The following is a 24,723-nucleotide window of genomic DNA, read 5'->3' as shown; positions in this document are numbered from 1 at the left end:
TACTGGGAGACAAGAAAATACTATCATAAAATAAAGTAACTAATACAAAATATTTATTTTGATTTTAATTTACTCTTAAATCTCGTTCTTCGTTTTGGAAACAGTTTACTACAGATCCAAGTATTCTATTAAATCTTTTAGTATGTAAAATTAAAACCATAACGGTAGTTTTAGAAGGGTATAACAGTAGTAAAATTTAATTATTCACACAATTTCTTTCTTACTAGTATACCATGTCCATATTGTACCAAATATATATACTACACTAGCACTAAAATAAACCGATAATAATGAACTTGATATGATTTGGGGTTGCGATGACTTAGCACTCGCTTCTGGTGCGTGGGTTCCTGTTTCGATCCCAACTCCCGCCAAGTGGGCTTTGTGGTAAACAAACACACTGTGTAGGGATTTTCTAGTTGTTGTCCTGTTTCCTCCCATTTTCTTCATTCCACCATTATCATCACCGTCTACCTTAGTCTTGGTGCATGATCGTGAGACATTAAACAAAAATGATTTGATTAGATCGCCATTTTAATCCAGCGAGAAACTTATGTTTCTCTAACTACATTAAAGAAAAATATGAAATAAAATTTTCTTTTAAGCTAAATCACGTTATGCTATTTGACTTTTGTTCATACAATATAATAACTTAGAAATTCGTTTGTTAAATTAATTTACAAGATCCACCTACGTTGCTTTGGTGAACCTAATTTCTATATTTTGTTTCACGCAATTCGAATATCAGATGAAAATCATTCGTAATTACAACTAAACAATTAAATTCTACATTAACATTCCATTACATACTCAAACAATAATATATATGTAGATTGTATTGCATATTATTAAATAATTTTCGAATTTCAACCATAGAAGAAAAAGCAAAATTTCGTAGTAATGAATGAATCAACATTTCTTAGTTTACACTTTTGCAAGTAGTCGTCCCTACATGTGCGTACTTAATCACAATTTCGTTCATTAATTTCAAAGAAAAACTAATTTCATTTGTAGCTTTGCTCTTGAGTTTACAAAACAATTATACGAAGGTAGTCACAATAATGTGCGTCTTCTGACTGATTATATTTATTTTTTATTATTGTATACAGAAAATTATATGATAAATTACAGAATTAAAACATTGCACATAGATTTGTAGTAGATTAATTATAGCATGCATCAAAATTATCGGCCCACATACTCAAATAAAAACTGTGTTCATCGTCGATAATGTTATTTAATAAATAGAGAATTCCATTATGTTATCATTATTCACTTACAGCACAGATAATCACTACAAAACTAACATATTACAAGTTATTTATTGTACAAGGTGAGCCGAAAGTCCCCCTACGTAATGTTTTGAACATAGATGTTGATACATCTGAAGGAAATAACATAAAATATATTGTCCACTGGAAGTTCTATCAGTTGTTAAAAGAACGACAGCCCTGTGGTAGGTCGTCTAAAAAGTATTGAGTCTTTTACGCACGTGATGACGTTAGTGTCCCCAATCTCAAGGTATATGAGACGCAGCAGGTCAACATAACGCCATTTGACAGCTTACAGATGAAGCTAGTAGATGCGAAAGAAAGTGTTAGAATCAGATATAAGATATTACGCCGCAAAGATGAGTAAACTTTCCCCAAAGCTGCGCTATATTTTAAAATCTTATTTTAATAAAGTTGCAAATACTGCGCACGCCTTTGAATAAATTTGTGCTATTTATAGATACGAAATGTTATCAAAAGGAACAATCAAAAGATGATTCAATCGCTTTCATTTTGAAAATTTCGATGTCCAAATTGTTTCTTGCAAAGGGCGACAGAACACATCAAAAGTTGCAAAAGTCCAACAAAACTGGCATGTAAGGTGTCATGACACCGTCAATGACCTAAATCCATCACCAAGGAATGTTAAACTGTTTGGAGAAAAGTAGTATCAAAAAGAAGCTAGGTCACATGATTTGACTAAAAAAAAAAAAAAAATACTCGATCGAATTCCTACTGAAACGTAAAGAACATCATTCATTTCTAAAGCCGTTGATCACGAGTAATCGAAAGTGGCTAACCTAGGAAAACAATATACGAAAGAGATCGTGGTCGAAGAAGCAGCCGCCCAGGAAGGTTATGCATTGAGTTTGATAGGACTGAAAGGGCATCATGCATTACGACAGACTCGAATCTATACTGTCGACAACTACCGTTTGTGCATCTGGCAATTTAAAAGAAACATCCGGAACTAGAAAACAGAAAAAAATGTCGTATACCACACTGACAACGCCAGACCGCATACATCTTTAATGACTCGTCAAAAATTTAGAGAATTTTTTTTTAATTCATTCACAGTACAGCCCACACCTAGCACCATCAGATAATCATTTGTTTCGGTCTTTGCAGAACTTCCTGAATGGTTTTATGTTAGTTTTAAAAGAGGCCTATGGAAACCACGTGTCACATTTTTTTGACCAGAAACAACAGAAGTTCTATAGTGACGGGACGAAAAATGGCAGCTCATCGAACAAAATCGTGCATATGTCCTTTCATAATGTTATTCCCAAATCATAATAAATTTTCTCCCAATTTTGACCTCCAAAGGCTCAGAACTTTTTAGAGAGGCTGATATTAAGAAAGACTTACAGTTGCTACCGCTTTTCTACAGAACTAAGGACATTGTAATGAGTTAATTATTGCTTAAAGAAAAACAATCGATTTCCCATCTTATATCTAGAAACATTGGCGTATTTAAGAGGAGCTTCCAGGCTTAAGCTCCCCGAAATTTTATTTACTATTTTAAATGAAATGAAATATCTTGAACATTTTCACATTTCCAGGAATAAAGTTAGCAAAGCCTTCTCCTGAAACAAAATCGTAAATACGCCACTGCCTAGAAATGTACAAAATGCAATCTTTCTTATGCTCTATACTGTATATTTCTAATAAATATTCTGTAAAGGGCACAAATATACAACGATAATGACAAATCAACAAACGACTTAGTATTCGTCACACATTTATGATATTGATAACGAATGTTACGATGATTATATTGATTGACTCATCAAGTTGCAGACATTTGATTTGTACAAGCTTAAAACAAGTACGGCTTATATCTATTTTAGTAACAGTCTGATGCGAATGTGTCGTTACATTTTCATAAAATATAATTTTAATTATCATAACAAATAAAAGTTTAATTACTAGTATGACTTTTTAAATTTCACTTTTTAGATCACACCTTTTTTCTTTCTTTCTATTTTTTTTACCTTCATTTTATTTCAATACCATTAAATCTATTATATATTCAAAACAACACTTTAACTAAGCGGCCCTCTTTCAGTGCCAGTTTAGATTCCTTTCCGAAATATTCCGTAAACTTAAAAGCTGCAAGGCAACGACACGAATATGATGTTAAGGTTCATGTAGTATATTATTGCAGTAAATATTGTGCCCCATTTTTAAGGAGTTCGGTTTACCAAAATTTCTTTATACACGGTGTTAATGAACTATACCGACAAACTCTAAAAGATGATTCCTCACATCAAAAAATGACAATAAGGATACGTGGAGAAAAGTTAGTTTCCGAGCTACGGCCATCCAAAAGCGTGGGAAAAGCTACATATCCAACACGCGTTATTTCGAATTCGAGATATGGTGGAACGGCGGTTCACATCAGCTTAAAGTAAGTCACAGATACCATCCAAAAATGAATATTTCAGCAATGAGCAATAGGTGCACAAGGGATTCTCTACAGGGCATAATTCCCAGACAGTTTCCAGCAGAAGTCTCAGATATGCTCTAATTTCAAGGCGGGTCTTAAGAAGGCAAAAGGTAAGCCTTGACAGCTGAGAATACGGAATGTTTCGGCGGGATGTCGGAAGCGTTACGGACCGCCAGATTTAGGTCCCTTATGTTCGGAAAACACATGCTGTGATGTATTTCTTTACGGTATATTTCACACTTTTTAACTTATAAGTATTTAAAAAATACATCGTAGCATGCGCTATTCCAAACAGAAGAGACCTAGTGCTGGAGCTCCGTGACACTTCCGACTTCTTGCCGACGCATTCCGTGTTCACTGCGATCAAGGCTTACCTTCTGCGTACTTTGAAACCCATCTTGAAATCAGAGCATATCTGACAATTTTGCTGGGAGCATGTCTGAGAATTTATGCCTAGTAGAGAATCCTTTGTACACCTATTGCACACTACTGAATTACGCATCTTTGGATGGTGTATGTGAGGCTTACATTCCATGTTTCTCGAATTTGAAATAACGCGTGTTGAAATGTAGCTTTTCCACGTTTTTGGACGGCCCTAGCTCTCAAATTATGCACTTTTCTCCCCACGTCCATATGAACTTCTTTTCATAATTTGATGTGAGCGAACACCTCTTATAGTCTGTCTATATAGTTCATCCTGCAAATTTAAGCTTTCCCTCATGCATATAGTCTTTGAAATGAATTCTTTGAGTTTTACGTCCCAATTTATGCCGGCTAAGCTACAACTTAAGGTGCTCTATTAAGCACATCATAAGTCAATATTGTAATACATATAGTCTGCCCGTGTGACCGTCCGGTAGACAAAAATCTAGGAAACTGCTCGATGGATCACCATCAATTTTAGTAAGGATATAGAGGACTAAAAGTTGATGAAGGTGATCCACCCATTGCAAATGGTAGAAATCAACTCTTCCGTTGATCACTATAAAGTAAAAATAGTAATACGTAACGAGAAGCGGTTTCCACCAATCGATTAAGCGTCCCAAGAATATATATTTTATCTCCACTCTAATCTCTTTAATAAAACAGGAAGTGGCAGAAACCTACCACTTCCGGTTTCAACATTAGTTGAGAAAATATCTCGCCATTCAAACTAAACAGGTATTTTATGTGGAGTACACGTGACACTGCTACCTGTTAAACATAGAGAAATTGTAACAGTTTATTTACACTCTTTAGGAACTTCTCTCTTTTTGATGTATTACAATATTGACTTATGATGTGCTTAATAGAGCACCTTAAGCTGTAGCCTATTTGTCCTCGTCAAAAAAGATCAATGGCCGACACATTCTTCTCATAAAAATAAATTTAAAAAACAATAAAAATAGAGCTTCTAAAAAAATGTAAGCTCAAATTCAAACTCAACGAAATAAAAGCAAAATAACACAACAAACTCAATAAAACAAATTAAAATAGAAGTCACGAGAAAGGTCAAAGAATACAGCAATGAGAAAACATTTAATAAGAATAGTTACTAAAAGAATCTATATACAGTGAAACCTCTCTAAAGCGGACAGCCGTGGGGAATCAATAATTGTCCGCTATAGAGAGGTGTCCGCCTTAGAGAGGTCTTGATATTTTCTTACGTAAATTAGTAAAGAAGGTAATATGCAATTAGTAACAATATTTTTGGATGAATCATGTATTCACGAATACTACCAAAATGTTACTGTTTCTGTGTTGTCCTCTGCTGTCCAATACTCTATGTTCGAGGCAGAAAATGGAAATAAGATGTTATAGTTCTCTCCACTTTACACTTACGTTTTCAGTATGTCGCTTTAATTTGTGGGTTAATTGCAGTCCAGTAGTGTCTTTTTTGTGAGAATACGCGTACCCGCGGGCAAAAACTACCGAGCTTGTCTTCTGCTTGGTTAGAGATTCCAGCAGGACAGTAGAATAACGTGTTATTCCAAATGGCGGGCAACTGTCAATCACTTTTGTGTCTAAAACAGCTTGGGTGGGAGTGGAATGCAAGTAAAGGACATGAGAGTGTTGTTAAACAGAGACTTTTCGTCTGGATTGCTGAGTAGACAGTTGAGGAGACAAAATGTCACAATGCTTTCTTGGTGACACATGTATGAATTACTAAAAATATATTTTTACAATACTTTTCAACTTATTTATAGAGAAAGTGTCCGTCATACGGAGGTAAATAATACCTATAAAGGACAGAAAAGACTGTCCGTGTCCGTACTAGAGAGTGTCCGTTTTAGAGAGGTTTGCCAATATGTTTTATCCTATTACAGTGTTTGGGGATTACAAAATATGTCCGTTACGGGAGGTGTCCGCTTTATAGAGGTGTCCGTTAGTAGAGGTTTCACTGTATTAAAATGCTAGGTTTATATGTTTGTGGTCAAGAAAAGTTTATATGTTTGCGACCAATTGTTTTGACAATGATATCTCGGAAACCACAATCTCTAGAAAGATGCCGTTTCCACTGATCGATTGCAAATTTTGTGCAGATTCTAATTGAATATTAAAAAATGGCTGTAATTTCTTTATTACATTTTTTAGGGGTACAGCAGAAGCATTGGAATTTTAAACAATAAAGCATCATATTCTACGAGTTATATATTCCAACACCACACATTTATATACGGGGTTATTATATCTTTCCGGCGTTTGTTTCATGGCCAAATGATAATGAAAAACGAAGGATAACCATTTCTCCAGTATACGATGAATCTTTGTTATTTGGAGTGTTTTGCATAATGAACACCATATATCACTGACACTATAATTAATTGTCTGTGTAATGTATTTGCTTATTACACACACTGATCATAAATGAATTAGGAACTCCAACCGGAAGTAGGCTCAAATCTTGCAAATGGTGCAATATTGAAAAACATTATTGAAAAATCTCCCCCTTTATGATACCTCAGACCGATTTTTATCAAATCATCCTTCACTTGTGTCTGTAAAGGGACATGTACAGATGTTGACAAGAATGTAAATGACAAGGAGATTTAAGCTCATATGTGAATGATGCGCTGTATAGAGAGCGTAGGTTCAGCTAGAAAGGATAATAAAAGAAACACGCGAAATCTAAAATGAAAAGGCTCAGAGAGCGTAAACTACTTCAATCTAACGAAGAGGAGAGAACACGATCACAGGAAACACTGTCCCCCACAACCTGACTAAGATTATTAGGTACTCATGGACATTCTATGAAATATGAGTATTCCGGATGTTCCACAAGAATGTGCCGACGGTAGCGGGTAGCGCTACGTACTAAATACAAATGTGTGCGCCCGGACATGCGAGCATGCCAGAATTATCTGACGATTAGTACCTAGGTATATGAGGACATCTGTTATTTGCCCAAAATAGATTAAGTAGTTAGTCTACGAAGCTCTTTAATTAAAGTGGATTCTCTCGCCCCCTGTAACGTAAAATACCCGTCGTACTACATCTTGTACTCCACTACTCCACCGAGTTACGTAATAATGCGTTCCGTAAACCTTTACGTAACTTGAATTTTACATACGACAAATAAGTAAACTGCTTTGCTTAGAGTAACTTTTTAAGAAACTACAATATTTATTATTATATGCATGCATTCGTATATTATTTGCACAGTATTATTTTATAAATGAAAATCATGCAGCAGTATTTACTCGGATATAAACTATAGAACTATCAAAATATATGTTATATATAAAGGTTCTTTTACACAGAAAAATATACACGTCCAAAACTATAAATTTACAATTCTTTGAAAATGTTAAATAACTAACGAAGTCAGAAAATTGAGATGTTCAGGTGATAGCAACGATTATCTATTATTGGTTTACCATGTTATACGCAAGGTGAAAAAAAAATAAATAGCAACGATTATCTATTATTGGTTTACCATGTTATACGCAAGGTGAAAAAAAAATAAAAAATAAATAGCAACGATTACCTATTATTGGTTTACCATATTATACGCAAGGTGATGAAAAAAATTAAAAAATAAAAACATGTTCTTTAAAAATTTACAAACAAAAAACGAATCGTACAAAAATAACTTTTCAAGTATTACTTTAAAAGATTTGCTGTTTATGCACAACTACGAAGAGAAGAATGGGAAGCACCTTTATATAGAATTAATTTATAAATTAAGTTCTTAAATAAATCACGCGATTGTATGAGAGCGCTCCCCATGCTTTTCGTTTTAGTCATGCGTACATAATTTTTTAGAAAACATTTATTATTATTATTTAGTAGATTTACTTTTTAAATAATGATTTATCATAAGCTTTGTTTTACTTTTTTTGTTAATTTTTGAAAGGAAACATTTTCAAATGTATTATGAAGAATCATGAAAATCTCAAATATTCGAATTTGTGAATGTTAACTCCTTTATATTAGGCAATCCCACTTTGCTCAAAAGTAAGTTGGTTGCATACAAAAAGTTTGAAATCAATAATTCTAGACTGCACAGGAGAAACAGTTTGTCAGAAATTGGCCAAAATTAGATAAGTAAAAATTGGAGATCTCTATGTCATGCTTCACCTCCGGCTAATTTGGTATAAGTTAATTCTAAACCTGAGTTGAATAATCGCGTCTTGGTACTATTAATATATGTAATTCATACTTATGCTTGGTAAAATAAAAAAAATCGCCTACTGAAAACCTGTTTTTTGACATACTGTTTATCCCGCGCAGTCCAGAATTATAATCAAAGAAAAGATCTGAGTTATAACATTACACAAATATATAAATAAAATAATGGAATACTGTATTGTCATCCAGCTTATATCACTGCAAAATTTCATCATTGTATGACATCGGCAAATGAGTTAAAATAGGGATGGAAGATTTGAGGACACTGTTCAACCATTTGAAGTTAAAGAAAAATGAAATAAAATCTTTCAGTTTAACGTCCCACGTTTATGCCTGTTAGACTAAAGGAGATTGATGATTAAGGCAAGTGAATGATGATGAAAGAATTGGTGGAATGAAAAAAATCTATATATATATCTAGATTTATATATTTATGGTCACAAAAGTTTATATGTTTGTCCCCAATCCTTTCGACAATGAGATCTCGAAAACCACAAGTGCTAGAAACGTGCCGTTTTCGCTGGTCGATTCCAAATTTTGTGTAGATTATTCAGTTCTAATTGAATATTTTTTCTTTAAAAAATGGCCGTTATTTCTTTATTACATTTTTTTAGTAGTACACTGGACCTGTTGAAATTTTAAAAGGAAAGCATCATATCCTATGAGTTATACATTCCAACACCACAAATTTGTATACAGGGGTTGTATATCTCTCCGTCGTTTATCTCACGGGCAAATGATGAAAAACGAAGGATACCCATTTCTCCAGTCTAAGATGAATCTTTATTGTTTGCAGTGTTTTGCCCAATGAACATCATATATCACTGGTATTATAATTAACTGTGTAATGTATTTGTTTATTACATACTACATGCAAGAAGAAAGAAAGCACTGAACATACATGAATTAGAAACTCCAACCGGAAGTAGGTTCAAATCTTGCAAACGGTGGGAGATATTGAAAAAAAAATCGAAAAATCTTTCCTTTATGGTACCCCTTGTTGATTTTTATTAAGACGTCTTTCATTTGTGTCTGTAAAGGGACATGTACAGATGTTGTGAGGAGTGACAAGGAGATTCATGCTCGTATGTGAATTATGTGCTGTGTAGAGAGCACAGGTTCAGCCAGTATAGCAGTAAAATCAGAAAATTATTTTCACTAAAAGTAGAATTTCCCGTTTATTGGTTATAATAAACAATACATTAATGTTCCTAGAGACAATTTGCAAATGTTAAAATTTAAAAACGAAGAAAACTTTCGATTAAAAAAGAAAAAAGAAACTAAGAATTTTTTAGCTTCCGTTTATTTATAGGTGATATATGAATCGGCCTGTACATAGGACAACGAGTGAAGATGTGCTTGAATGAAGGAGAAACCAATAGTGTGGAGATTGGACGAGGAGTCAGACAAGGATGTAGTTTGTCGCCCCAATTATTTAACATTTACAGTGAATGTTTAATGAAGGAAGCATTAATGGAAACTGGATACTTCAAGATTGGAGGACAGATCATTAACAAGATCAGGTATGCAGATGATACGGTTATAATAGCTAAAACCGAAGGAGGACTACAGGAGATGATTGACAAAATAATTGACACTGCAAAACTGTATGGAATGGAAATTAACATCGAAAAGTCGAAAGTCATGAGAATATCCTGTGGAAACACGCCCTTACGGTTCAGAGTAGAACAAAGAGAACTTGAAGAAAATTAAATGAAATCTGAGTTTTACGTCTCACGGTTATGCCGGTTAAGCTAAAGAGACGGTAATTATGAGAGATGAGTGAAATGGTGGAATGAAAAAAGTGGGAGGAAACGGGAGAACCTCGAGAAAACCCACGAGCACGGTGTTTGTCCACCACGAAGTCCACACGGCGCGAGCGGGGATCGAACCAGGGACCCCAAGCACAGGAGGTGAACGCTTTACCACTGAGCCACCGCGCCCCCATGAGAACTTAAAGAGGTCGATAATTTCAAGTATCTGGGAAGTATTTTGACGAGAGACGCTTACTGCACCAAAGAGATCAGGTCAAGAATTGCCATAGCTAAAGAAGCATTCAACAAGAAAAGATCACTTTAACTAGCAGGCTCAATATTGAACTTAAGAAGTTGGTCAAGTGCTATATATATGGAGCATTGGACTGTATGGTTCAGAGACTTGGACATTACGGAAGTTAAGAGAAGAAATATTTGGAGAGCTTCGAAATGTGGTGTTGGAGGAAGATGGAGAAGATAAAATGGACAGAGAGAGCAACAAACGAAGATGTTTTAAAACGGATCGGAGAGAAGAGGACACCTCTAGGAACCATTCTTCGTAGAAAGACCAATTGGACTGGACACATCTTGAGAAGAAATTGTCTTCTTCACACCGCCATAGAAGGAAAGACGGAGGGGAAGCGAGGAACAGGAAGAAGAACACAGCTAATCGATAATTTGAAAGATAGGAGAAAATATTGGGAGTTAAAAGAGGAAGCTGAAGATTGACAAAAATGTAAGAAACATTTCCAGGCCCAAATCTAAAATTTAAAAAAAAATAAAAAATAAATTAGTCCCAGGGCTTGCCGAAAGGCAGAATACCTAATAATAATAATAATAATAATAATAATATGAATCGGATAATACATATTTACTAAATATTGTATGTACGCACGTATGCATGTGTAGAAATGCTAGTCTACTTGTCTAAATGGACACTAGGTTACTAGAGAAGTGATGAAATAGCCAGTTTCTTTCACCTGTAGTTTATGCATACATGGAAAATTGGACCTGGAATGAGGGGATGTATTGAGAACCAGAAATACCACGAACACGCAAACTAAAACTAATGGATAACAGCTCCATTACCCAAGTTGCAAACTCAATTAATGTTCCTTCGATAGATCGCTATTTGACATCTTAGGAATCAAGAAGCACGACTCTTAAGCAGAGATTAGAAAGTTACTAAAAATATTGGAAGGAGCTGCAAATGGAGTTGAGTTCAGATTACTGTCAGTGATTGAAGTTCATGAATATGTGAAATTTTACGATCGCTCTGTTGCTAACATTCGTTTTGCGTAAGCACGTCCTACGTCAATCTGAGAGCGTAACAACCGATCGATGTTGGTTACTATGACACCCAAGAAAACAATAGCATTAAAAAAAAGAAAACTGTGAAATCTATGCGTCATATTGCAGGATACGATTCTCGCACACTTAAGGACTTGGCGTTTTAACTCTATCAACAATGAGGTTGTTATTCAATTAAACTGGTCCCGCGTATCGACGTTAACACAATAACTCCTGTGTGAATAAAACATCCGCTCTCTCAATGTCAAATAACTTACATTTTATTGTCGCGCATTCTTGATAAGGTAGTTAAAGTGCATTTCTGGGTAACACAGTACTTCTTCCTAGCAGAAAAATCAAAATTGGTGGAAAGCAATCAAAGTATTTTTCACTCTCTTTCACACTAATCATGTTAATAACAACAAGGGAGTTGAGTTCGATATATTTACCTATCTGAAGCAATTATATACCTTGAAATCTAATGTAAACGTCAAATGAAAGAAAAATGTTTTTACTATTAACAGACCACGGTTTTTTTTTTTTTTTTTTTTTTAATAAAGTACAAATCTGCACCTTCCTATTTCATATTAATTATGCTTAACTGACTCTCTGTTTTGTTTACCACCCCTTTAAGCACCAAGGCTGCTGTGATGTAAACCCAGTACGTACAATCTAATGTTTCTCCAAACTACATGAGCTCCCATGGGAATCGAATACAAGTTCCCCACACCATAAGCCACGAAGGAGTCATCTATGCTTAACTAAGTAAAGAAATTAAGTTTCAGGTAACAAGAACGAAAGAAAAAAAATAGGCTTATTGATGTTAATGCTATCACTGCTTTTATAAGTATTTATATGTATTTTTAAAAATAAACAATTTTTCAAAGCAACGTCCTTATGAAGAATATCCTGGATGTTATCAATCCATTTTTCTCAACAAAAACTTATGGAACCATTAGATATGTACAGCTTCTGTTACATCCGACAGTAATAAAGTCATACAATTTTCCATTTACACATCTCTCTTAATTCTAGAGTTTATTTCTTTACGAGCAAAGTATATGTGGCTCAAAATATTTGCTGAGTTCTTTAAAAATAAATAAATAAATAAATAAAAACAACTGATAATGGCAATAAATGTAAACAGTGTAAGTGCTTGTAAAGGAATGTATAAAATAATGTGGTTACAAACGAGGAATTGAGGAATTCTCAAAAACGATAAAAGGTCAAAGTTGGAAAAAGAGTTCTTCAAATTAAACGAGACAAGCACCTAGTTGACGTGAATTTAAATCAGTGATGCCAACCTGAAACATTACAAAATCCCATCTCAAGAGGCACAAATTCCCACTTTGCTCTTGAATTTCCCACGTTAAACTAATTACACAATTTAATATATATATATATATATATATATATATATATATATATATATATATATATATATATATATATATATATATATATATATATATATCACTCACTTTCTTCAATATATGAGTCAACTAGCCTATTCGTAAATCTCGATCCCTGTTTTTATCACTAATAGTTTATTAATCAGTATTTTCCTTACTTGAAAATACGTATAGATGAAAGCAATTACATCAGATTTATATTTTTGCCAGCATTTAGTATTTTCTGCATACTTCTGTGAAATCACCTTTTACTGAACGTAAAAGATGCTGGAAGAATTTTATTCTCCAGTCACTTTGTGTGGAACGTTTTCTAAATTGGTTGTTTCTCATTTCGTATTTTACTTTTTTTGTTTTTAATTTTAGTTGTTAATGTACGTTTCTTGGAGCTTATTTTTTTAAAGAATTACAACTTACTTCTGCACTAGAGTGCATCTCGTCTACTTCCTGATAATAGCAAATTTTGTTAATAAAGATGAAGTATAAGAAATCCCACATACAGTATGTTGCCTACCGCGAAGAAAATTCGTTTTTATTCCTTTCCGAGAAATTAATGTTAAAAAATCCCCAAAAATGGGACTTTCCCTCAGGTTGGCATCACTGATTTAAATAAAAGTGGAAAAATGTGAACAGAAGAAGAATTAATATGAGGAATGTATGTTATATCGAGTATCCTATATGTCCCTCTTCATTCGACTCACTACAAACACAAGATGGGAAGATGTACAGGTAGGTTGCCTCCTATCAACCAATACAAATCTCATTTTTCTCAGCTGATCTAGGGCTAGTGCCCACGCTTTGGTGCACAGAATTCGACTCCCAGTGGGAGAGCCCTAAAATTTGAACAGCGGTTCGTATTCTACCCTAGGCTGTAGGTCCACGTCTCATAAAGCCTCGGTGCTCAAAGGAATGCTAAACTCCAATCAACCCAACCAACAAATCTCATATTCTTGGAGGTGAGATAGTGAGGAGGGGAATGATTTATACGTTGGGGAATATCTTGGATTATAGTCTTGACACCCACCAACTGCATCGCATTCAAGCCAGTGGTGTCAACTTGTGGGGAAAATCCCATTCTGTGGAATTTTATGACTTTTTTCGGAGAGAAATAAAGGGAATTTTTGTCAGACTTGGCAACACTTATAGGATTTTTCGTATATTTATTTATCTCATCAATGCTGTCAAAACTCTCTATGAGCGGGAAGTAGGTTAATGATGCTTCAATAAACGTGAAATAAGTGATGAAAGTCAAATTTTGTCATTGGAAAGTGCATGTTAGTGTGCAAGTGACTTATGTAGGAACTTATGAATATATATATATATAAAAAAAAAAAAGCCAGAAAGAACGTAAATTGTACTTTGGAGTTTTTTTTTTAATCATGAACGAAAAAAAGTAAATTAAAATACAAGATAATATAATTTCTAAAACGTCCCATACGCAATAATTGGATCATTAAATTTGTCTAGTTTAATTAGTTCAGTACGACATTACAGCACACAAGCGTGATGGAAATACAAAATTCTAACATCAAAATGTGCTTGTTTTCATCAACGATTTCAACAGTCTCCTTTAATTAAGGAAGACTTATTAGGAATTTAAAATATCGAAATTCACGAATAATTCATCCAAATATTGAAGAAAAAAAAAAAAAGTAAGCGAAATGCAGTAGTTTCAGTTTTCATATTTTATAAATTTTTGAAAATTTTGTAATTAGTATAGCTCGTGGGAATTTCTGTCTTTCAAGATGGGATTTTATAAGGTAGGCATCACTGACTCAAGCCCGGTTATGATCTGGAGCATAAGTTATAGTAGGTCAATAATTCATGATCTTGGTGTTGTAAGGTGAAAACCACAAAAATTCAAAACTCAATAAATCTCAGATTACATTTATGAGTTTTGAATATTTATATATTTTCTTGGATTTAGCAAACAATGAACTTATAGTCGAAAAAAAAAATGTACACAATTAATAAAGTTTATACTTAAACCTACGTGTATAGAACAACAACTGTATGCTAACCGAAGATATATTATAACAAGTAGTTGGTCTATTTCCATTTTTTTTTCTTCCGGTCCGGGGACTAAATTAGCGTACATCCATGGATTAACTACATGAATCTCACCGCGAATCAAAACACACAAAAAAAGAGAAAGCTGATCGATCACTTAATCACGAAATGAGTCTGCAAATTAAGTCGAAAATGTAATTCTTCTATTAACAAATTTAATGAGATAAAATTGCTACCTTACCTTTAATACAATAGCATCAATGACAACGTTGATGTTATGGTACGAATTATTACAGTTAGTGAGGAAAATCAGAAACAGTTCACAGAAATAATAATAATAATAATAATAATAATAATAATAATAATAATAATAATAATAATAATAATAATAATAATAATAATAATAATAATAATAATAATAATAATAATAATATGCCAAATGAAAACCAAATTACCAATCTAATTCCATATGTTCCAATACTTAACCTGCTTCTTTTCGACGGAATACTGTGCATTTTTCCTTCCTGCTACACTACACTCGGATTCCTAATTGTAAGATCTCATTACCGACTTATAATTCTTTGGGTCTATTCTCTTTGACTCTTCAAAACATATTCGTATGGTTTATTTGTTTAATTTTAATCAACAGGCGAAATTCAGCTTTATGTTGTTCTCTCACTTAACCCCTCACATACAAAATATGTATTCCACTAATCCTAATAATTAATGACCCTCTAAATAGAACTAATACTAACAAATCGCTGACATATAGGCATAAGCTTTAAAAATGAAACATTTGAGTTTTACGTCCCGCGGTTATGCCGGCTAGGCTAAAGGAGACGGTGATGATGAGAAATGAACGCAATGGTGTAATGAAGATAGTGGGAGGAAACGGGAGAACCCCGAGGAAACCCACGCACACGGTGTTTGTCCACCACAAAGGGCATAAGCTTTAATTTTACATTTTATTAATATTGAACATAAGTTCTTTGGAAAAAAATGAAAAAAAAAACTAAAATATAGTAGCTATTTAAAATATCCATTAAGAACAGAGAATTTTATTATTCTAGTCATTAAATAATTTCTGTTATGTATTAAATACTCCACTAACCATCCAGCCTTCGCGGTATAGTGGTTAGGTTGACATGCTTTCAGTTATGTTCGAACAAGTCATTCTGACTGAAAATTTTCAGTAGTTATTTAATTAGTTCAGTCCATATTCTATTCCTTACAAGGGGGGCACGGTAGCTTAATTGTAGGGCGTTTACCTTTAGTGCGTAGGGTTCCTGGTTCGATCCCCGATCACGTAAATTTATGGTGGACAACATCGTGTCCGTGGGTTTTCTCGAGTACTCCCGCTTTCTCATTTCACTATTTTTTCCATCATAGTTCACTTGCCCTAATCATTGCCTCCATTAGCTTAAAAGGCATAAACGTGGGACGTTAACCAGAAAGATTTAATTTAACTTTTTTTCTATTCCTCAAAAATAAAAGGAACTTTAAATTAATAACAAACTAATACGGTAAAGTGATATGAAACAAATATACGACCCCAAAAGAAATGTGCATGATGTTGCTCCAGCATTACGCCTACATACAAGGTTTGCAATCGAACTCATGAAGCTCTGTATTTCAGGAGTATGCTCGCCTACCAGGCCTTACCAATACCACCGCGCCCTTCTAGACTCCGAAGTTTCTCGTATCTACACCACCCAAATATGCTACGATAATAGCTTACAGACGCAAGCTTTGCGGTTTCCTTTCCCAACTTCCCACCCCGAAAATGTCAATCATCAAGGAACAAATTTATATATTTTAAAGAAGTGATCAAAAAAGAATAAGACAAAAATACATATTAACTAAGTTTTCTCTAACTTCTTGGAATATCTTCCTCTCAATCTCTTCAAATACAATCCATCAATTTTTAAAATTCACGTGATGCTTTACATGAATATACCATGAACTATAAAACTTCGGTAAATCTTCCGAGGTTGGTGGTCATATTTTCTACTGTTAGGAACTTACTTTTCATTTCAAGATACTGAAAGATACCATTAAAACTTTCATTGAAAGACAGAGGCCAAAGCTATTTACTATATTTCCGCTAACAAGCTAGGAAGAATTCTTCGGAAATTAATAACAACATATTAATGGTCCTGAAACATTCCAACATATTTTTCTTTTTAAAAATGCATTGTCTTTCCAGAACTGTATAAAAGCTTTAGAAGTGGTAAAAGTCTGGTAATTCCCTAGCCTTTAACGTTCTTTTATAAATATTTGTAGTCGCTATTTTTTTTCTTTCTTCTAACTGACCGGAAGCGTTTGAAATAGGAGGTTATATGAAACAATTCTCTTTCAAGCGTGGTACACTTTGTGTGATATACGATATCATTTATTACCTAACATACAAACAGACAACATCAACTATTCCTCGACGACAAAGCGAATTGAAAACTGAACTCACAAGGTATGAAATTTCACCCAGAAGTTCCAAGGAACGAAAAGAAAAATAGCGTCTGCGCACCTTTTTGAGGAACCCGTTAAGAACAATTTTATTAAACAAGTACAAAGAAAGAAAATTCATATCGAAATGAAAATAAATAATTAAAATATGAGCGAAATATTAATTTTTAATTGAGTAATTTGACTACAAAGCTACGTAGAAATAATACATTATTAATACATAGTCTGTCTAAACCACCGTTAAGGTCAACATGTTTTCTGAGAGCAACGGGGGTGAAAATAAAACTACACACATAAAGAAGAGCTATCACTTACCAAAACGGTTTCATTGAGAGATGTACACCACGTAAGCAGCACAGAGAATGACGATCTCGCGCATGAAAACAAGTCCACGGAGGTGGACGATGCCGTGCAAATCAATATCAAGTCACGGGAAGTTAAAACGACCGAGGAATTGTATATACACCGTCAGGTGAACAGCACTATGAACCAAACAGACAAGTGGAACTGGCTGGAACGAGGATCACTTGGGGGGACGGGGTTGTGGTAGAACCAGGCTGGTCATCCTCCCGCCCGTCTTCAACAAAAATAAAAATAAAAGAAAAACCTACCCGCGGGCTTACACGACCTCCATCATTCCAGCAAGGGCGAAAATAACAGTTGAATATTGGGCACTGGAATGCATTTTTTTTCTTTTTTTAATCCAAGGAATGAATAATAAAAAAGTGGTATCAGCACTAACTACCTTGCCTTGTTTACGGCTCCGTCCGCAAATAAAGAATGCAAGAAAACAACAGATAGGATATTATTTCCGTATTCTTCTGCATTTTCCAACGGCTTCTGTAGGAAAATACAGAATATGAGTACGTATTCTGCATTTTATAGTTCGTTCTATTTATTTTTTTAGATCTTGTTCATGCAAAAGATGAGGAGAAAGATCTTAAGATTAATTTCATCAATAGGATCATCATGTTACACTCAAGCACTCTTACTTTCAGCCTCTTTAAAACCCGCGCTCCTTGTAGAAAAAAAAAAAAAAATACTAGCTACTTGTGTATAATGCTACGACAAAATTACTAAGAAGGTTCCAGCTCTGTCAGACTATGCTCCTGCATAATTTTAACACTTTTGGGTAGCCTATTTCTTTTCTTTTTTTCTTTTTTTTCTTTCTTTTACACATTAACTCTCTGAGAGGTTGCTTGAATGTCTGTGTGTAGGTTTGGAGAGCGACTTTCAAGAATGATAGAAATTACGCACCTGTTGATACTACGAATCTATGACCGCTCCTGGATCAATTTCTTCAATTTGTCGCTATTTCCACGTATCTGGCGCGTGGATTTTCGCATCAATTTCCACATCAACGTAGCCCTCTCTTCTTTAACATAATGAAGAAAAGTCACTATTCTGCAGTAATATGCTTTTACGTTGGAAATATAGTTGAAAAGTTCTGGGCCCAGTCTTCCTTATGATTACCATCACTTCTCAGTTATACAGCTCGCGCCAAGTGGGCTTTGTTGTGGACAAATATTGTGTTCGTGGGTTTTCTCAGGTTCTCCCGTTTCCTCTCACTTTATTCATTCCACCACTACATTCATTTCTCATCATCACCGTCTCCTTTAGCCTCGCCGGCATAACCATCGGACGTAAAACTGAAAGATTGCATTTCTTTTTTCTCTATTATATTACTAGTAGTTACAGACTCCATACATCGATGCACTACAACCCGTCACGCTGACGTTAGAACTGTCCTTAATATTCTCCACATAAGCGCTATCTTTTCTCTCTCTTTCACTTTGCACTAATTTCCCCACACCCTTCTTCATCTCTCAAAATCCAATTTCTTTAAAAGCAAGTGAGTTACGTTTATATATCGTGAAACCATGGTAGACTTCCAAACAATGAACATTCAACACCGAAACCGGAAGTAGTCTGTAACTTCCGGCTGCATTAGAGGGATAACGTCAGAAACGAAACTTGTTCTTCGAAGCTGGATCCATATTAACCCATGGACACGCAAATAGGGATAACTTTTTATGCCTGGGAGATTTTGTGTGTGGAATTTTGTGACACGGCTCACAGTGAACACATTACAACAATAACCAGAAAAGATTCGTTATTTTCACATTTACTACGATCATATGGAACAAACGTAACTGAAAATATTATAAAATCAGGAAAAAATTAATTCGGGCAGTTATGGATTAAACAGAGTTTACCGTTTTGAATTACAAAAAAAGAATATGATCTGAGATTAAATCTCTTGATACCCCGAATCCAGACGTGGAGCCCAAATGCCCAAGTCCGCCCTCCCTTTAGGGCGCAATCAAAAAACTTATTTAATAACGAAAATAAAGCTAATAAATTTCTTTGAAATGCATAGGGTAGTTGTGCCAGTCCTCGACCACACCCTATACACCACTTTAAACTTTAAAACCGTGTATTAGGCTTACTTTCCGATAAAAAAAAAAAAAGATTTTTCCATTATAATAGAACTGCAGCTTATTCTGAACCAGTCCCAAAGATAGTCAAAATATATTGCACGAGAACTCGGTAGTAACCAATCAAATATAAACTTGTGGAAGACGCACTGAGTTTTCGACATCTTTAATCTGTTGCAAATGGGAACGACAGCGCTCTGTTTTCCGTGCTTTTTCGTAGTTTTATCGCACCCGGTAAGAAATGCAAATACTATTCAGTTTCATGGTACTGTAGAGCACATTTTAGTAATAACTGTAAGATTTGAAGAATAAATCTATAAAATTATACGACAGGGTGGTCGAGCACTGAAAAATTGTATAAATGTCAATAACGACTAACTTTCGATTCATTTGCATGAAATGAGTTCCTAGTTACCAATTCAGAAGTTATAATGATGTACAAAAACATTTACTAGTGCTCGACCACTACTTTTCATAATACATTTGTACTGGTTGAGGATTAACTTTTTGTTTCAGTATCCGACTATGCTTTGCGTTTGTATTTTCTCGCAGAATTTGTTAACTAAAGCATTAATTTAGTGATCAACAGAGACCGCATGTTTAGGCATTAAAAAACCTGGAAAATAGGCATTTAAATTTTAAAAAAATAAGCAGTAAAATAGGCACTAACATTTAACTCGAAATAATGAAGATAAATACTCAATACAATTAAAAAATTCAAGTCATAGATAATGTTCATGGAATATAAAAACACATCTATTTGTTAATATCTTCTTTTACTGTATATATAAAAACGAAGCTTCATATGCATTCTATTTATATTTGGTAAATACATTCTATACACCACTTTATCACTACACGTGAGTCCAAATTTTATACATTTGATCGTACACATAGCTAGCAGTCCAATCGTTTTATGGCTTTTTATCACTACAAACAATACAGTAGTTCGTAATTTACAAAATTTACACAGGAGGATTTGTACACACAGGAGTTCATATCACACACGCAAGAGTCAGAAGATGAAATATTGGCACATTTCAAACAAAAAGGTAAATTGTTCCGTGTATTTCAATTCAATACATACCGATGATCTGTCGACAAGAGGAATTATTCTTCCTAAATGCACATGATTACAAGATATTTTTTTGGAAGTTTTCAACTGATAAAATATGTTTTCGAACTGATAACACATGTTTCAAAATTGAGAACGATCGCTCTACTTTCATGATGTAACCGGGGCATATTCAAAGCATGCAAGAATATGTGTCACATTTTCGCCTTTCAACACTTGTCCGATTATTTTTAGCTTGTTCAAGTCCTTATTGGTTGCAATAACTCTCTCACATTTCTCACGAACCATTCGGCCCTTGGTACCTGGCACAGAGCAAATTTTGTCCACTACAGGGTGAAAATGTTCCAGGGAGTTGCTCAAGAGTTTATTTCCCTCTTCCAGAAACGTTATCGCGCCTGGGAAAATGGAACAGTGGGTACCAATAAAAGCTAAATCGTTTTGCACATCATTGTTCAACAATTGTTGTACAGTATTATGCGAATTGATAAGGCATCCTCTTCAGACAGAGAATCTACTACTTTCTCTACGGTCTGAAAGTTGGTTGCGTAACATAGAACTGCAGAAATCCAAGTCTCTAACCTTTTTATTACTGGGTTTGGAGGTAAAACAAGTTCAGGAGCCGTTTCTTTAAATAGCTGGATCCGGGATGGAGCCTTTTTTTTTTTTTTTTTTTTTTTTTTTTGTATTGGAGATTAAAGCATCTAATTTGGGGAATAAACTACGGATTTCCTCAGAAATTCGACGCAGAGCATGTGCGAGACACGTTATCTGAAGCATAGCTGGGGAAAGAACTTTTAAATGCCGTTGCAGTTTTTTTTTTTTTTTTCATATATGGTGCTGCGTCCTCGATAAACAAAAAAATATTTTGATGTTTAACACAATCCGGCCAAAGTAAATTCAGTGAGGAAGTGAACAACTGAGTAATTGCTGTACTATTTGTTTTTGGTAGTTCCTTACATACCAGAAGAAATATTTTGGGCTGTTGATCATGTTCCATTGTACCAATTACAACGTTAGCAAGCAGGGGTGGATCTAGGGGGGGAAGAAATTTTCTAATTTTATATATATAAATAAAACCCATCCCATAGTTTGGAGCCCTTAAAAGTAGCAGTCCCCCCAGAAGTCGGTCGTGGATCCGCCCCTGTTAGCAAGGAACCTTTCCGTGGCATCGGTCGTTTTATCAATCGAAACCCATTTTTTCCCCACCCTTCACTTCTTTCCTAATTAATTCAATCACACCAGAATAATAACCGTCTACGTATTTTTTGCGCTATGTTGGTCCACTCGGTACCTATTCACCTGTGTACTTGAAATAGGAAATTGTATATTTTTCCCAATGAAGTCTTATTTCCAAAGAAATGCATAGAACAGGCAACATTAGGCACTAAATCGATTATTTAGGCAGTAAGTGCCGAAATAGGCAAAATAAAATTGGCTTCAATTGAAACTATAACCCCCATATAAAATTTAAAACTTTAGTTTTGATCATATCTTTAATATAAACAGGTTGACTGTCATGAGCATCATATGTGGTGCTCACCTTATTTTTCTCTGGGGCCATGAGCACTATATATGATGGTCATCCTTGATATCACAAATTACTAACTTATCCGGGTTCTTGAGCATCATATATGATGCTCATTGTCACAAATTACTGTGAGACAATGAGAATCACATAAGGTGCTCGGCTCCCATTGGTACATTTTCGGGAGAAACAAAATATCGCGACAAAAATGTGATATAACTATCCATAATCGAGCCAAAGGTAAGATGAAATTTATGGCCTCCTGGGACCAGTACCCTCAAATCACCTTGGCAGTCAACCTAAGAATAGGCATTTTGCATAACATCCGGTCTCTAGTGATCAATTTACATTTGTATAAGAATCTACTAAATCTAACTGTTACTAACTGAATGGCTGTGGCTCAATGGTAGTGGTCTTGGGCGTTAGGCTTCGGATCATGAGGCGGCAATCCATTAGGGGTTAGAATCCCTCTCAAGAACAAGGGTGTTTTTAACTGTCCTCGATATTTCTGTCTTCATGACTCTGTCGTGATTGGATTACGCCAAATTGGCAGGAGGAACCTTAAGGCGGAATGTCTTGGTTGACACTAGGGATGGCCAAACGGATCCGGATCTCGGATATCCGGATCCTATAAGATCCGGATCCGAAATTTCGGATTTTGGATCCGGATCCGAAGTTTCGGATCTTGGATCCGGATCCGGAATTTCGGATCTTGGATCCGGTTCCGGAATTTCGGATCTTGGATCCGGATCCGAAGTTTCGGATATTGGATCCGGATATCCGGTTCCTGGATCCACACCCGAAATTTCGAACTTCAGATTCGGACTCCTGTTTTGAATATTTTAGGCCTTAGATTGAGACCCAGAACTAAAATATCCATATGTATAAAATTTACTAGGTGAATTTTACCTAACTCAGTGGGAAGACAATTCAATTTAAATGACAAAAGATTACATCAAAATCTCATTTTCACATTTTTCGGTGTTAGACCACTGTTGCGCACACCCCATCATTTAGTCTTTAGTATATCTTTAAATGCACTACAAGTATGCCACTTTCATCTCAAGTCAGTAGTTGTATAGATCTGCCTTTTGTTATATATTAATCAAGTTAGGATTAAAATTCGATTGTTTGTGAGACCTATGATAATATTTTCAGAATGACTTAAAACGTTGAAAAACTGCATAGTAATGCTGCATATTTTCTTTGTGCCACATTAGAAATTAATGTAGTCTATCTTATACAGTCAGCTTTTGTGATTAATCCAATGATCTGAACTCCTGCAGAATTACGCTAAAATCATGGATGTTTTTGAATTTTCGTCATCATTTTTTTTTTTTTTTTTTGTTTATTACGAGCAAAATAAATATCATAAGCGGTATTTTACATAATACATATAGACGCAGATCAGTCAGTTGATTGCTTAAAGTTTATAGCAAAGCTATTACATTTCTAAGACACTGGCGGCCTTAGGACAAAATCCATGGCTTTCCCATAAAATCTTAAATATCTCTATATAAAAAGGGCAAAGTCCTGAGTGATTGAGTGACAGATTACCGTACAGGCCAAATCGCTTAAGCTACAAACTTGAAATTTGGTCAGTTTATAGGCTTTGTGACGTAGGATACCACTAAGGAAGGACTTTGGGAAATTCGACGAGGAAGGGAGAAAATGGGGTGGAAAATATTGATGATTCTTGACGTTAGATACTTCAGATTTGGTATTTGGGTTTCTCATTGAAAATAATTTGATACTTTTTAAAGTGTTTTTTGATATTTAAATTTGAAGGGGCAGGGAAGATGTAGAAAGTAAAAGAAGGGGTGGTAATTGCAATTATTGCAATTAGTATAATAATATGCCTATTTCTCGGAAACTTAAAGGGTTAGAAACATGGAATTTGGTATTTGGACTTCTCACTTAAAATAATTAGATACGTATTTCAACTTTTTTTTTTGTCTTTTTTTATATGTGGCCCAGAAGGGAAGAAAAAGGGAGAGAAGAAAATTAAGTGGGGATTACAATTATTGTATTAATATGTTCAATCCTTTGATGTTAGAGACTTGAAATTTGGTATTTGTATTTCTCATTGAAAATAATTTGACATGTGTTTCAGTGTTTTTTTGACGTTTTAGTAAAAAGGAAAAGAAAAGAGATGGAAAGGAAAGAGGGTGGGGATTGTAATTATTATAATAACATGTCGATATCTGGAAACCTCTGAAGGTTAGGAGCAAAGAATTTGGTATTTGGACTTTTCATTTGAAATAATTAGGTATGTACTTCAGCGTTTTTTGATGTATGTCTTAGAAGGGAAGAAAATTGGCGGGGAGAAAATACTTTTATATCTCGGAATCCTGGAATGTTAGAGAAATGAAACTTATTTGAACAAAAATTCGTTATGAAATGAAATCCTTGGGTTTTATGTCCCACG

At 34.6% G+C, this 24,723-nt stretch overlaps 1 protein-coding gene across 2 annotated transcripts in view; it reads right to left on the bottom strand.

Annotated features, from left to right (window-relative positions):
- The window catches only part of vari (MAGUK p55 subfamily member vari), a 238,726-nt gene that overhangs the window by 188,382 nt on the left and 25,621 nt on the right, over window positions 1-24,723 (bottom strand). Inside the window, exon 1 of one of the 2 annotated variants that reach the window (XM_081757764.1) lies at window positions 17,573-17,730. The exons of the other annotated variant lie outside the window; for it this stretch is intronic. The gene's annotated coding sequence lies outside the window, so the exon portion shown is untranslated. Of the gene's footprint in view, window positions 1-17,572; window positions 17,731-24,723 lie in introns of those variants that run through there. 2 annotated transcript variants of the gene reach the window in all.

Source organism: Thermobia domestica, chromosome 1 (genome assembly GCF_964235325.1).
Source record: "Thermobia domestica chromosome 1, izTheDome1.hap1.1, whole genome shotgun sequence".
Taxonomy (NCBI): domain Eukaryota; kingdom Metazoa; phylum Arthropoda; class Insecta; order Zygentoma; family Lepismatidae; genus Thermobia; species Thermobia domestica.
This window is presented reverse-complemented; position numbering and strand designations above follow the sequence as displayed.